This window comes from Larus michahellis, chromosome 5 (genome assembly GCF_964199755.1).
Source record: "Larus michahellis chromosome 5, bLarMic1.1, whole genome shotgun sequence".
Lineage (NCBI taxonomy): Eukaryota > Metazoa > Chordata > Aves > Charadriiformes > Laridae > Larus > Larus michahellis.
The window spans coordinates 33,369,406-33,385,601 of record NC_133900.1 but is presented as its reverse complement, the minus strand read 5'-3'; positions in this window follow the sequence as shown (position 1 = coordinate 33,385,601).

Below are 16,196 nucleotides of genomic sequence, written 5' to 3'. Positions count from 1 at the left end.
CAAAAGCAAAAGATATTTTCCTGAATGCTTTGTACATAACGCAATGTTGTGTCAAAGAGGTAAAAATCTCTGAAGTCTTTCAATCTGCCAATCAATTGCCTTTTTTCTTCCACATTTTCTTCTATACTTTAATAGGGGTGGAAAAAATATTTGTCAAGGAACAAGTCACGAATATTGAATACAGCTCTCCTTTATCCTTTTGTTTCATGGTTCACTTTCATCAAAATGTGAAAGCAGACATGGTACTGAGAAGTTACAGACTCCGCTTTTTTAAAAGAAATTATTAAATTCACCAGATGATATACCGCTCCTCCATTCATTGAATTTTCCCTGGCTTGGGTCAGGTCTAACCAATGAAACACATCCGCTTCTTCCCTCCTCAAAAATTAGAAATAATAAACGGTGTAAGTGAGTTGGCTTTATCTTCCAGTACAAAGCAGCATGAACTTATACTGAAAGAAAACCATTTGTTGTCCACTTTTAAGACTTGCTTTTTTATTGACAAAATAATTTACAACTTTTTGAAATATACTACAGCACACAAAAAAAACCCCACTATTTTCTTATCCATCAAGATTTTTTAGACTGTAGAATTTTCAGCTATTTTCTAGCCACAAATCCAGGAAAAGAAGGAAAAATTGAGGCAAGGATTTAAATGTGTGTGAAAATATTGTACCCACCTTCAGCATTTCACCTAGGGAACACACATTGTTAAAACGAAGAGTTCAGCAGTACAGCAAATCTTCCAAAATATCTGAAAATATTTCGGGAAAATCTAATTGAGAAAAATCAGGAACGGGTTGTTTAAATGTTCTCATTTGTCCACAGTGAACATTAAATCGACGATCAAGCTATCCTGAAGTTAAGAATGAGGGCTGTTAGCAGCCCTCAGGACTGGCTCTGAACACAGCACAAACAGCCCAGTAAGGTTCCTTGTCAACACAACACACAGCACTGCTGTGTAGAAAGTGGTACAACAATATTAGCATGACACTGCATCTGAACTAGTAAATCTCCCAATTTATAACATTTTAAGCATTCTCAGAAGGAAAACTGCTACCATCTCCAGCAACTCTTTACCATTTAATTAACAAGTATGGACAGGGCTTTAATAAGCTGAAGGTATGTGGCTAATCTGCAAAATACAATGCTGTATCAAAGTAACATCATGGCTAATTCTAAATGAGCTATTTCAGGTACTGCTGACAGCACAGCTTAGCAGTTGCTTCTGTTCTTTACATTAAGCAGTCACAGGGTGAAACTCATTAACAATCCTGAGACTAGGAATTTAATTGCAGGACTCCTCTTTTCTAGGTAAGTGCTGTGAACACCAGTGTACAGAATCATGTTCCTCCTTTCATAGTCTTTTTTCTGGCACCGTTCTTGAATTTTTCCTTCCTAACTTTAGTAGAACACAGAAGGACACACAAAGTCACCAATAATGTGGAGAATGCTCATGAGAGAACTGAATCAGATCTTTCACTTGATGGGCAAAGACTGCAATCATTCAGCCATTACAGAAAAGATGGGCAGCATGTTAACCTGCCTTTGCAGAATCCTCTAGAGTCTATTACTGGACTCAGGTGGAAGGGTGTCATTTAAAGGTTAAGCCTCAGCAAAGAGCTTTATGTTCAGAAGGGCCAATCGGAGGAAAGGCAAGTTTTCTAGCACCACAGCTTGAATAACTTGATTTTATAAGTGTGAATGTGGAAAGGACCTCTGAGTAAGCACTAGGTCCATATCATACACCTACCACAGCGGGTGCTTTTGTATTTCACCGGCAAGAAATATTACATACACAATTGTGCATCTCCTGTACCAAGTGCATAAGAACAATTGGTGCTTACCATTGGTTAACTTCTGCTTGCGTGAGAATGTGGGGTTGATGCAACATATTTTCTCTCTGTGCACAGCTGTACAAGGCCAAGGGCACATAAATCCAAACACTTAAGTCAGTCCTGCTGCATTTGTACCATTTTGTAAAGACACTAGATTAACCTGGGCAAATCCGTCACAGAGCTCCTCACTGAGTGATACAGTTCTGCATCATCCCCAGCTCTACAGCATCAAAAATGTTAAGTCAGTCAACAGCTTTGTGCTACAGAAAGTGCCTAATTTTGCTCAGCAGTGATTTCTCTTGGTTTTTTTACCTTTGTGGATCTTTTGACAGCAGCTCTTCATCCACTTTAAATTCTCTAGGATCCACACCCTACATAACCAAGGGTGTGTTTGGCTTTCTCTAGGGTAGACTGTTCTCACTAAAATCTTTTAACACAATCACAGGTATTAAGAAAAAGCTATTGTGCATTCTGCCAGGTGGTTTTACAGTGATTTATTTCAGTTCCTAGCAATTACAACCTAGAAGATCCCACAGGTAATAGCAGTGACAGAAACCCCCACCAACTATAAATAGGAAACAAAGTCAACAAATAAGTCGCTTACTTCGCTAAATTGATTGAATAAGTGTCAGTATATGGAAAGTCTGTATATTACTTGAACTGCAGCTTTAACAGTCAAGAAGCTCTTATCCTAGTTAATGTGAATTTTCAAGTAAAAACAGATAGAGAAATTCAGACCACTTATCTGGTGTTAAATATAATCTCAATTTACTTTAGATTTCATTTTTGAAAACTTTGGCTGCAGTTTTTCATACTGACTTCGATCAAGATACTCTAAATGAAAGCCTAGAGCTTGTCCCTGTAAAAGGAAGACTTTGAGAAGCGTGCTTCAGTTGTGTAGGCTCAGTGATGATCCTTCCACAAAGAAACTGCATTGGCCATAGCTGTAATCTACACATTTCATCTTTTGGGAGTAGTGATCCTATCCAACGCGAGACATGATCAAACACCTGCTAAAGCTCCATGTGAGTCATTTTTAAATAAGTATCAGATATAAGCTGATCCAACAGCTTCACAATATTGCTTCAGGACATACAAAGCTAAATGAAAATGTTACTTGCCGAGTCACCATGCGACCATCTAAATATAAGAATAGGACTGATTGTCTTCAGGGAGAAGGCTGACTGCCAGTGAGAAAGCAAATACACCCACCATAGATGCTTGTAAAATTCATACTTAAGTATGCGAATAGCCTGGACCATTAAATCTTTTGTTCCCTTTAAGGAAACTGAAATGCTTGACTTAACCGGGAGAATTCAAAAACAACATCAGTAGGTTAATGACTAAAGTCTAAGAAGAACAAATAATGAAGCATAGCTGATAAACTTTTCCTCCTTAATTGCTCAGCTGAGGATAGGTCATTTATTCACTGATCAAATCTCTTCTGTAAGCCAGATATACCATTTTGCCTTTCCGTTCCTAAAAGATGAAGGTTTCTGGAATCAGTCAAGGTCTGAGACACAAATGGATGTTGACTACTGCAGACCATTACGCTCAAAATCTTGTTTATGGAGAGAGAAAAAAAAAAAAAGTGCCTTACCTATAAAGCCAAGAATTTATCATTAGTATAATAAACTAATATGTCATTAGTATTGAAATCTTAAGAGTCTAATCCAAGAACCATTATGAGTACACATGTAGTTATTATCAGGAAAAGGGGGGAAAAATGCTTCTATTCACGTCATTTTTAATAATAATATGATTAAAATTATTGCACGCAGAATTCTTAGTTCCTTTTCCTGATATTAAGCTCACATTTCCTATGGGTCCTGAGGCAAGTGGTGTCATTCTGGTGTCGGCAATGGGGGATGCTACAGTTACTTATCATCATCTGTTGATGGCTGCTTCTTCCATCTAAAACCCACTTGGGGTTGATTTTATATGTTTGCTAACATGCTTTTACACCTTGCTTTCTTTTCACTGGTCTGCAGCTCCACATGACATCTGAATTTACATATATGGTGGCTTTTATGTAGGTGAGATAGTTTTTATGTTCTCCTTGTTACCACAGTTTTTATGTTCTCCTTGTTACCACTAAAACCAGTTTTGTCCAGTTCCAGGTCTTCATTTCTTTAATAGACCATAAACAATTCATTTATAGCGTGGGGTTTGCAGTGCCAAGCCTGTGCCGTATCTCACATCATCCCAGGCCAGTATTCCTCAACAATGCATCCTGTACTCTTCTACAGTGTGTCCTTCACCAGGCCTCTGCTATCAGACCAGGACTGTATTTCTCTACACTACATCATTATGTTAGATAATAAGTATCTCCTTCTACATAAAACAGTATCTTGTTCCAGCTATCTAAAAGAAAGTATTGCCATATCGTACAGTGATTTATTTTTTTTTAAAAGTACAACAAATTAGCCACAGACACCTGGTCAGTTAGAGAAATTGCTGCCACAGCTAAAGCAACTACAGGAAAGCTGCGAGGAGGTCAAGAAAATTTCAGAGAGAGCAAGTCTGACAAGCTTCAGTCCTGAGGCCTTGCAAACTCAGTACAAAGCTTATGGCCAGTTGCTAGCAATTGCAGTGGGGTATGACAGGGCTGCTCAGTTGCAAGAGATACCTTCTGGCAGGTGAGCTGGCAGCAGCTTCAGATGACGACTGCACTAGCCACGGTATAAGTTGAGCTAGAGAGCTCATTGGAGAATATCTGTGTATGTTTGTGCCAAAAAGACGTTGAAACAACTGCTTCATAATGGTAAGTACAAGCTCATATAATGAAAAAATTATTTTCACTTAAATGAAGGGCTTGATTAGATTTAAGATTTCTTTTACAAGTAATAAACTATGAGGCTTAAAGTAATTAAGCAGTTGTAGAAATCAGTGATGAAAGGATACCAGAAAGTTAGTGAGGAAGCACTTATTATTAACACAATACTTCTGTTTTAATAAGGTGAACTGAATAGAAAACAAACAATAGCTTAATGTTAAAAAAACAATCCAGCAGTGATAAAGGCAGATTAATATAGAGATGAACAGGATTTGAACATATGTTATGAAAGAAACGAAACAGAAATGTTAGGTAGGGCTAACAATGCAGAACTTCATTAGGTATAAACCACACACATTAAGTTTCTACAGAATTTTTTTAAACTTCAATGCAAAAGAGCTGGAAGACATTCTGCCATTTACAGAGAAAAAACAAAAAGAAACCCCTTCTGATCAGAGCTGAAAAATGAGTTTCCTGCTTAACTCCTTCTTTAAACAGCTACGTAATTGTGACCAGTCCACTTCCTTACCTTTTGCAGTTTATGCATCTGTTTAAAGGCTATAACAAAACTTACAAGTAAAACTAAAGGTGAACTAAACAGGGAAACCTGTCTTGGAGTTACCGCTCTGTTTTTAATATTTAGGAGCATTTAAATTTGTTAATATTTGGAAAATCTGATAGACCAGATGAATGTTTTCAATTATACTAAATTGAAAAATGAGGCATTCAAAATATTTTTCACTGCAAATAGTATTGACATTTATAAGGACTAACCTTCTGAATACTATGAATTACCTGTGATGAAATTAAATATATTCCAAGATGAATTCTATTATAATTCTCTATTATAAATAACCATAGAATAGGATACAATGGCACATAATACTGTGTGTTCATGATGAATGCTATTCAATTGATAATAGTTTTATAATGATTTATATTCTTTTAAAAGCTGAAATAACACTGAAGGTTGAAGAAAAAGAAGGTTGAAAGAAAAATTTCAGAATGTGAGACAATAAAGTGGTTAATTTGTTTTTCAAATGCCATAGCAGGTATGAAACAGTGGTACTCTAATTTCCATTATGGCAAAAAGAAAGTGAAATAATGAAAGCACTTCAGGTTACCTATTTCAGATTCTGTTCCAGTGAGTGAGGGGAAAAAAAAAAGAAAAAAGAAAGCCTTTTATACTCCAGGGAGGTCTGGCATGTATCACTCCATTTCAAGTGACAGCTCTGCTTACAAAGATGATGGAGCAGAAATCTACAGATATAACCACTGCTTTGTTCTCTTAATTAGAGACACAACACCAAATGGCCTTTCCATTGGGAAAGGGGCTACATAAACATTTTACCTTTAAAATCAATATACTTGCTCTGTTTGTTTATTAAAGCTTGTATCTGCTTCGTCTATTGACAAAAGTAAGTTGCTCTCACTTTTTATTAGTGCTAGACCTGCATATCATCAAAATCAAGACTGAGCAAATCGTATTCTATCTCATTTTGTTATCAACAAAGTTGTTTACTGTTGTTACCAAGAGCAAAATTCTTGCAAAACTTTTTTTTTTATTTAATAAATGAGTCATGGTAAGAACATTAAAAAGGTTGTTTTCATAAAACCTAAGCCAATTTTATTTAGCCATATTTGACTTCTGTGGTCTTAAAGATTCCTGCTTCAGACATTGATTTCAAATTAAGTTTATATCTATTGAATTCATGGAGAAAGAAAGCCCTCTCTCCTGTGAAATTAATAAAATTTTAAGGCTCAATACTGGAAAACACTGCAGCCAGTGGCTAATCGGGGCTTTCATCCTATGATATATTATAATTTTACAAGTGACTAAGAGGTGGATTTATTCAATGTTTAAAATGACAATAAAAATTCTTCTCCCTGCAGAAAAAGTTTTACTAACTCAAAAGAAGGTGATGTAAATTAGTACTGGACCCATCCTTTAAATGACTTTAGGGGCTCAGAGAGAAGCTCTTGATGTAGGAACAGACCAAAACATTATATTCATTTTGGATTACTAAAGTTCCTAGCAGCCCTTATAAGAAGAACTGCTATGTTAGCTCCACATACAGAGAATTATATGTCTGAGAATTTGTATCCCATCCACTAGAACTGCTTAGAATATTTTTTATAAATGTGCCGTAATTGAACAGATTTTCTAGGTCTCAGTTTCCGCAGTAGGTCTGGCTGGAGTAAAAGGAGAGGAAAAAATCTGCAAACAGATATTTTGAAGCAAATTATTTCAGTAAAACATTCAAATATATGTTCTTTTTGGTCTGTTTGTTTGTTTCGTTTAGATTGTGATCTGAAAACTGATTAACAACCCAAGCTTCTACCCTATAGCCAGACAACCAGAAAACTTGTCTTTAGCACGTCAGAGCTCAGCTCCATGCCTTTCTTCACCGTCTCTCTTAAGGCATTGTGCAGTCTTCATTTATGAAATTACGAAGTCCTAAGTTTTTAAGGAGAGATAAGAGTAACTTTTAAAAGAAACATTATAATAGGTACCATGTTATTTCATTTGCTTTTCTCCTCAAGCACAAACACTTCCAGAGAAAATATAACCAACAGTCAGGAAAAAAAATTATATTTAAAATATGTAAAGCACTAAGTTTTTCAGATTTTTCACATTCCAAACAAAATGTTTAAATTACCTGAAGAACACCAGTTTAGTTTTGCAAAATCATACTAAAAAAAAAAAACAAACCAAAAAACCAAACCATAGGTTATATATCTCTCAATGGAAAGTTTAACAAATTCCACTTCATTCATTAAAGGGGAGACTTAGAGGTGATTTGGTCAGGGTGTGAAAGTACTTCAGTAGGGACCAGATTTCTGATACAAGGGAAGAGATGATAAAGTATAAAGGCCAGAAATAAGATAAACAAATTAGGCTGGAGATGAATTAACAGCGAAGACAATGAACAACGAGAACAGTTTATCTAAAGATGTATGTGAACTGTGCATCACCAACAGACTTCAAATTGAGAGGCGTGTTTTCCTTGGCCAGAAGTTAAGGGCAGGATGCGAGAACTATTGCAAAAGTCTGTGGCCTGAGTTATACAAGAGGTGAAAGCGCACCATTATATTGGTTTCTCCTGGAAACAATTAATATCTATACATATTCATTAAATCTAAAGAATGAGCCTTCAAGGAATATGCCTTGATAGCTACGCTACTGAAACGCATTAAGTGTCCTCATTCCTCAGAAAGTGTGAAAATTGTAACTCTCCTTGAAGACCAGTGGATGGGGAAGGTAACAGTTCAAAAGAAGCGATGCTTCCTCTCAGGGAAGTCATTAGCAAACTCTCCCAACTCTGGATCCACATGGGAATTTATAATGCCCACAGCATGCCCCTATAACAGAATCAACTCCCCAGTACCTCTGCCAAAAACGGTAGTCATTATTTGCTAATGTACGAAAGTGCAAGATCTCCTCAGAGGAAACACAACGTCAGAAGTGGCAGCCATTTTCCAAGATCTAATGGAAATGACAGGAGTGGGATGTACATACTGATCGACTGAAAAAGGTGTTCACACTTGGGAAGCTTGTGGCACAGTGGGACCCATCAATGCGTGACCAATTTGGTATAAGCAACACATCTAATAATGCAGAGAAAAATCTCTTAATGCTCTAGCTTTTCTTAACCTTGTTTTCTCTCTAACGAGCAACATGTTTGTTTACACATTAAAAAAATTTCAAGATTTTAAAGAGTCAAATTCTCTTAAGTGTTTTGTAAGTTCTTTTGTTTCTACACATGACCTTTACTTTAAAATTATTTTTGCTGTGATTACATGATGGCAACATGATGGCAATGTTTTTTCCATCAGTTAAAAGGTTTTAATGGGTAACATTTCAGGAAGCTGTCGAGAGGCACTACTTAAATATGAGATTTTGAGCCATTTATGTTATTGCAAATTTCAATAGCACATACGAAATAAATCTCACTTAATGCAGTAAGTGCATATGGAAAAGTATTTACTAAAATCCTCTTTATGTAACTGTCTTTTTCATTGACTGAATAGCTTTGGTAATGCATCAGCAAACACCATCCTAAAAAGTAGTGAGGGGGGTTGTTCCCTTTTAATGACCAATATTGATTTTATTTCTAATCTATCACTCTGCAAATGCAAGAGCTCATTGTTCATGAGTGTTCTCTTGCTGGCCGAGAAAGAGAGTAGCGGGTCACACTCCAGGATACATGGTGCTTGAATTTACTCATCTACATGGTGAGAACACCCCATGCCTGCACCTGTTTGGAATGCCACACTCAGTTTTGGCTGAACTCAAGAGAAATTCTTCTGTGAACACAAATAAAATGCGTACTGTGCTGCTGCTCATCGAAACACAGAGGAAGGCTGCAGCTTCCCCCGGATTATGTGTCTGAATGAAATAACCTTTTCAGTATCTCCACTATAACACCAAGATAATCTCATCTGACATGTTTGTGGTTGTATATATTTAAAAAATTACAGTTTTTAAACATTGTCCTGTGAATTGTCTTTATCAGTGTCATCAACAATAAATATATTTCATCTTAGCCCATTCTAGCTAGACTTTGATACGGATGTTTGCACTCTAGGCATCATATAGATACTGCAAGCTTGCCACAGATTTTTGTCAATAGTACTGTCAACCACATGCTACATATTAACAAGCAGATTTGGTGAAAAATCTGATAAAAATGTTTGTATATTAAAGACATTTAATATATTAATCAGAGGCTGTAAATACTAGTTCGCTAATACATTATACATAATCTGAAGACATCATCATATTGTATATCTGTTATTTTATATATTGTCCTATTTATGTATAGATAGGCCTTCCATGAGAATATATTTTTGCTGATTTTATCCTTATATTAAATCCAAATTAATTTTTCACTGAATCATTCAATCATACGATTGGTTTCATATTTATCATTTAAGCTGAGTTTGCTTTGCACACCCAACCAGATCTCAAATACATAGTAAAGCAAATAAATTCATATATAATGTTCTTCTCCCTCAGTATTAAGAAAACTGTATCAATTTAAATTGCTTTTAATAGTAAAAGGTATCTGATTATTATTTTGAAATTTTAGATAGGTATAATAGTAATATTAAGACTTCCAAAAGCAAGTGTCTGTTTACCTCCCAGTGAATATAAGGAAAAAAAAAAACCCAAAAAAGTCAAGTCACTTGAGATAACATGTTTGATTGCCAACAACAAAGCAGTCAGTCAGGATCTGAAATAAAATGTCATTGTTACTTATGAACAATGATTATAATTCTCAAAATAAGAAATAACTGCTGCTAAACTCATAGTCACATGTGCTTTTGAGGTGGAAAAGTAGGCAAATGCCACACATTTGTGCTTTTTAGTATATTTTTCTACTCATAAAGAATATAATTCCATAGAGTTAAACACCACAGTCCTCAGCCCAGATGCAGCAAGTACTTACACATAGTTCTACTTTTCAGATGATGATACCAAACATATACTACAAGTTTTCCTGAGTGGAATTCTTAGTAGCTAACATGTTTTGGTTTCCCCTATTTATTTGTTATTGAATAAATAATAAATTCTGCTCAATGCAAAAATACAAGAAAATAAAAAAACATCTTTATAAAAGTCTTTTGTGCAGCTCTTGAGTTCAAAGCAAATTTTCCAGCTGAGTTATAAAGTCCTGAAATGAATTTCTAATGAAAATGCTAACAGGCCTTTAGCTACAGCGGTGCTAGCGGGTGTTGCTAAAATAAATAGACATTCCTGTCAGTGCCAGAAAAGCAGCCCATCTTTACACGCACTTTTCTAGAATCTTTTTATTATATCTGGGTGATGATAATCTTCCCACCAGTGGGCATGCTGGGTTTTGGCACATATCAAGCTTGTCAGAATCATTTTACACATTCCAAACAGCAGGCAGATTAGACAATAACAAAACAGAAAAGAAACTTTCTCAACATGATGCGTATCTTTTTTCTCAGGAGTTGCTATTGCCTTTTTAGTGAGCAATCAAAGCGACCATTTAACCCATCCACTATGCATATTAGAGCTTTTGTCTAAAGTTACAGCAGGTATACCGGGACTTCTGGTCCACCCTCAGCTTTGACAGAAGAGTGCAGAAGTCTCTGGGTGAGTGTGGAAAATGGTTTTAAGACACTTTTCTTTCCAGCCACATACCCACTATGGTCTTGGTGCTTAGCAGACCCTAAAACGGCCTGCTACAGCTCTTTGGTTCCCCAAAAGCTATTATGGAAGACCAGGTTCCTCATAACATTAGGATACGTTAGCTAACAGTCTTCTAGCACAGACCTTTACAAATTCAGTCCAGCAGAAGAAAACAGCACAGGACACAATTATTCTGAATCACCCACACAAATTGTCCTTTTCAGCAAAATATCCGCAGCAGCCATGTGTGCCATTCTGTGTCAGAATATGGAGAACTCAGTTTTCCCAGAGCAGCCAAAACCCTACTTTTTAAAACACTTCGACGCCGTACCACAGCTGAAAGAGGCAAGGGGACACAAGGCAATCATGGGAACTGTGACCTAATCCTGCAAACGCTGAAAAACACTGCTAACAGTAAAACATATGATCCACCAAAAGAGGTATGGGGAGGGTTGCATCATACTGTAAGTAAAATTAGGAATGACACTGGACTTTACTGACCATATTTCCCACCATAATTACTGCACACCACCATGCTGGGTGATGTTAAGAACAAAATGCCACATCGCAAGCAGTAATAATATGATGCTGTACCCACAAAACAGGAGATAAAGCAGGGGTGAAACCTGGCCTGCAGAGCTTCCATTGCTGACCATTTTTCACTGGAGATGTAGAGTAGGCAACTTGTCTCTCACACCAGACACAATTTCGAGGCATACTGGCCACCTGTTCTTATACTAGGTTTAGCACATTTGCTCTGGAAATGACTGAGAAATGACCAATATAGGCTCTCACAGTGCTGTTGTCAATAACTTCAAAACAGAAAAAGTCAACAGATAGCTGTAAAATACAATGGAGACACCAAAAAGCATATATGTCATGGGTGTTGCATCATGAAAATATTATCTTGCATGTGGAAATGATCCAGAGTTGTCCTTCATTTTGCGAAGCAATCCCCAGCTTACTGAATTCCTCTTGTACTAAAATGTACAGTATTCAGAAATGGCTAATTAATGCAAAAGATACTATCAAGTGTGAATCTGATTTCAAAAGTTTCACATATGATTCCACAAAATTACACATATAAATGAAATGTGTAAATTCATTCCCTGTGTTTCCTGAACTAATGTCCCCCAAGGTATGTAACATGCTTCGGTTACAGGATTTAACTAAAAAAGGCACAACACGTGACAGAATTGGGTATTTTCTCATTTCTTTATCACACGAAACTAAGAATGTGTATTACGTCTGCAGAATGTGGTGTCACATTTCATTTTTTATGCTGTTCTTTATTTATGCAAGTTTCTCACCACATTTGTCAATAACAGCTCTACCCAGACACTGAACCTTTTGAATGACAAGACACCTCCACGCCTTCAGATCCAGCTTTTCAGACAGCAGCACATGGATGAACTTAAATTCCACAACCCCGAGCCTGCCATGATCCTTTTTGAATGGCCACCATCAAAAGTAAAACACATCAGCTAGCATTATCTGCCTCAAGACATAAGTGAAAACAAATATTACAAAAGGGCTAAGTTAAGGATTTAGATTAAGATAATATTCCCTCCTTCCAAAGCTGAAAACCATTTTCTCAACTCCATATGCACAAGCATACTTCTGTTGATACCTCTCTTCCAGGCTTTCTTTCCACCTCTCAGAAATAACAGTATCTTGGGGGGAAAAAATAAAAAAAGCTATACTAAGTCTTCTGAAACTTTTCCAAAACTGTATACATGCTTCACGCTTTATATATCAAGATTTAGCTTGGAGCAAGTTTTTACTGCTAATTTATAAATCCTTGAAATACGGGTTTTAGAAGCGAATGCTAATATAACTCTAACTATAGAAGTGCTTGCAGGCACCGCTATAATGAAAGAAATAATTACATCAATAAAATTATACTAGTTTGACATTAACAGTTTGCCCAAACAAACAATTCTGAATGACTAACAAGCATTATAAATATGACTGCTGTCATAAATCAAAGCTATCCATGACCAGGGTTCATGCAGCTCTTTGGAATAGTCTCAGAGGAAACTATCATTAGCAATATTAGGAATTGCATTAAGCGCACATTTATGAACTTTGTCTTCCTCTGAAAATTTCATCAACCGTCTGCTTGGGAGTAAATACAACATAAAAGAGTTAACATCTCTTTGACTGATTGTAGTTATTTCTGAACATAGGAAATTATCATAGGGTTATTATCTCTGTGGTAAAATTTCACCTACACATTACATCATCCAGTTTCTCACATTGATTATTGCAGGTTTTTGTCTATTTCTAAAAGATATTCCTCTCTCCATATTCTTTGAGGGACAAAAAAAAAAATAGTTTAACAACTTTGAGTAATTTTAGCATATGAACATTTTCATAAAATCATAAATATAAATTCAAAAGATGAGTACGCAGGTTTTTCCGTCCACACCCTTTTAAAAAGCTGCCTTCTACTTTGATGTATGTTCTTCTTTCATTTATCTGGTTTAAACTAGAAGCAAAAAGGCTTAAAGCTAAATCCACACTACTGTTGGAGCATATCCCAGGAATGGGAATAGACAAAATTCCTTATACAGTTTGAAACTGATTTGCTGAGTGCAAGCTTGCAAACAAGTCCCCACATGGGATAAATGGTAACCTTTCCCCATAATACAGGTGGTGAGCTATAAGCTAGTGAGCTAAGAAAGCATTTCTTTTCCAGCTTGCCTTAAGAAAGCAAGCATCACATTAAAAAGAGTAGTAATTAAAATAAATCTCAAATCAAAAGACAAACATATTTTCATAAATATTTGCACTGCCAGTAACACCTGCTGAAGTAGGAGACTTTGTATTGGAAATAAGGCAATATTTTGGGGGCACTACCAAAGCGCTTTACAATATTTCTCTTCGGATATTCTCAAAGGTGTTGTATCAATGAGAGGATGATTCGTTATAAAGTAAAACCTAAAAACATAATTAAATTAAAAAATATTTCCATTAGTTTCTGAATGATTCAATATTTTTCAGGCAGTTATTAGAATGGAAGGAAAATGAGTTTTTCATAATCTGGCCATTCTGTTATGGATTGCTCTCGTCCAGTGCACTTAATTTGTGTAATGCATAGTGATGATCTATGACATGTAGCATCATCTCAAGCAGCACTAGTGAACTCTTTCTTTTTCATTTTGGGTAGTGCATCCAGAGGGAAACATTTAAGTAAAACAAAGAGCTTCCGCATGCAAGGGATGTTGCTACAGAGTTCAATTATATTGACAATTCTCCTTACCCTGATAAATATCTTCCTGATCTTTGCTATTATTACGTAACAGACCATTGCCATGGACAGCCATTAATATAGCTATCAAACCTAAATATTACATCCTTTTGTTTCAAGTACCTAAAATTTTCTGCCGCTATAAGGATAGCACAGCTCAAACTACAAGGACCAATGTATTGACACAGTAGATAAGCGTACACTGTGGAAAAGCTCAAAGGACAGCTTCAAAAAAAGAAAAATTTCAAGACAGGTCTTATGTCAGGTAATCAATTACAGCACTGTCATACTAATGGCTATGGAAAAGCAGGGGAGCGGTGACAATAGGTGCATTCATCTTACTACTGTGCTGGAAAAGCTGCACCTGTATCCCCATGCACTCTGTCTCCTTCTGTCCCCCCACAAGTGCATCCCGTGACAGTGGATCTGATAGTGGGGACGTTACCTATCTGTCATCCCTTCTTCCTGAAAGGCACCTTGACTACAGCTAATGACTAAATGAGAGCAAAGAACCACTTCCTCCCTCCAGCCACGTACAGGTTTCGTTACGATACGGAATTCACAGCAAAGGACTGAATAAATCCAAAGCTCCAAGAAAAAGATACAGAAAACTCATTTTTGCAAAGTATGTAGATTGTGTGTATATATGTGTGGGCGTGTGCATAAAATAGGCTTGCACTCCCCTAACAGTTTTGTAAATTTTTGCAATCTTAATTTCCTTGCAGTAATTCATAGCAGGACAGCTCTTGTTGCTAACAAACCTCATATCAATACGACCAAAAATTACTGTGGCAAAAACGGAGGTTCTCCAAACCCTTTTGATTTTCCAGTATTTGTGGGACCACTACAATTAAAGGGTCTTTACACCTGTTCGCCGTCAGAGATTGTAAACACATTTTCAGGATTATGCCTTGTTTCGCTTTGTCTATGCCCAAAATGTAGGGGAATCCTGAAAGCCTTGCATTCTAGTATGGGTTCACAGTCGGAAAAAGACTCTGAAGCAAAACAGCAACCAGATCTGCCTTGAGCTGGCAACACTGTAAAGAGTCAGCTGAAAACATCTGGGCCTTAATAATTAATTCTGTTTTCTTTGATAAGAAAGGAGGCACTGCCTCCACATGTATTCTTTTTCAATGAAGGCCATTGCTAAGTTTTCCTGTAATTTTGAGATGCCTTTGTAGCAATTATTTTAACGTGAATGATATAAGTTTGGACAAGATTAGGGAAATTTAATTCTCCCTTTTTTGTGAACTTTTTTTTTTTTTAGGTAATAGATCTTTTGTTGTGCTGTTTCAATCCCATAAAATTTTACTGACAATTTATTTATTACAGAGAAGTTTAGCTTGGGGATTTCTATTGGCACGGGGTTTACAAATGGAGATGAGACATGGGAGAATGTTCATTTTCATGATAGTGTCTTTTCCCCATAATGATAATAATAATTTGTCCCATCTGTCTAAATCTAATTTAACAGTGTTTATGAGTGGTTGAAGGCGGATTTTAATTAAGTCTTGTAGTTGCATTGGTATGTATTTTAGTCCCTCCAGGGATCATTTAAAATTCCAATTTTCAATATAGGCTATGTAACCACTACATTATGTAGGAAGCAACCTGGGCTTGAAGCAGTTAATTCTGTTTCCAGATGTGGATCTATCAGCCAATTAAAACAAACATTTCTGGAAGGGCAAAGGTTCACTCTTCACCACATTCATACCCCAGAAGCTGTTTTAATCTGCGAAGAGTCAAATATCTAAGATAATATGTGAACAAGTGGCACATTTTTATGCTGTTTCCATTTTAAGAAGGAAATTATTTCATAGAGCCCTATTACTTCAAAGTATATTTTTAAGCAGATCCTTTTTTAAAAATCCATTGAAGACCTTTACCCAAAATTTAATGTCATAATATTTCTTGTAGTCCTTGCAACCTTCAGCTGTAATCCTGACAGGATAGGCTGTCTCCTAACAATACAGAGCAAATCTACTAGATTAAACTACTTGAAAGTAAGGTGCTTACCTTAAGTGAGGCACATTACCTTAAAAATAAGAGTTTTAGCTTTTAAAGGAAATTCCTGAACTTTACGCTGTCTAGGTCAGCATTTTGATGAGGGCACCCTCAAAACCGATATGACATTTCTACCATCCAACCTGCTCAGTCAAGCTTACA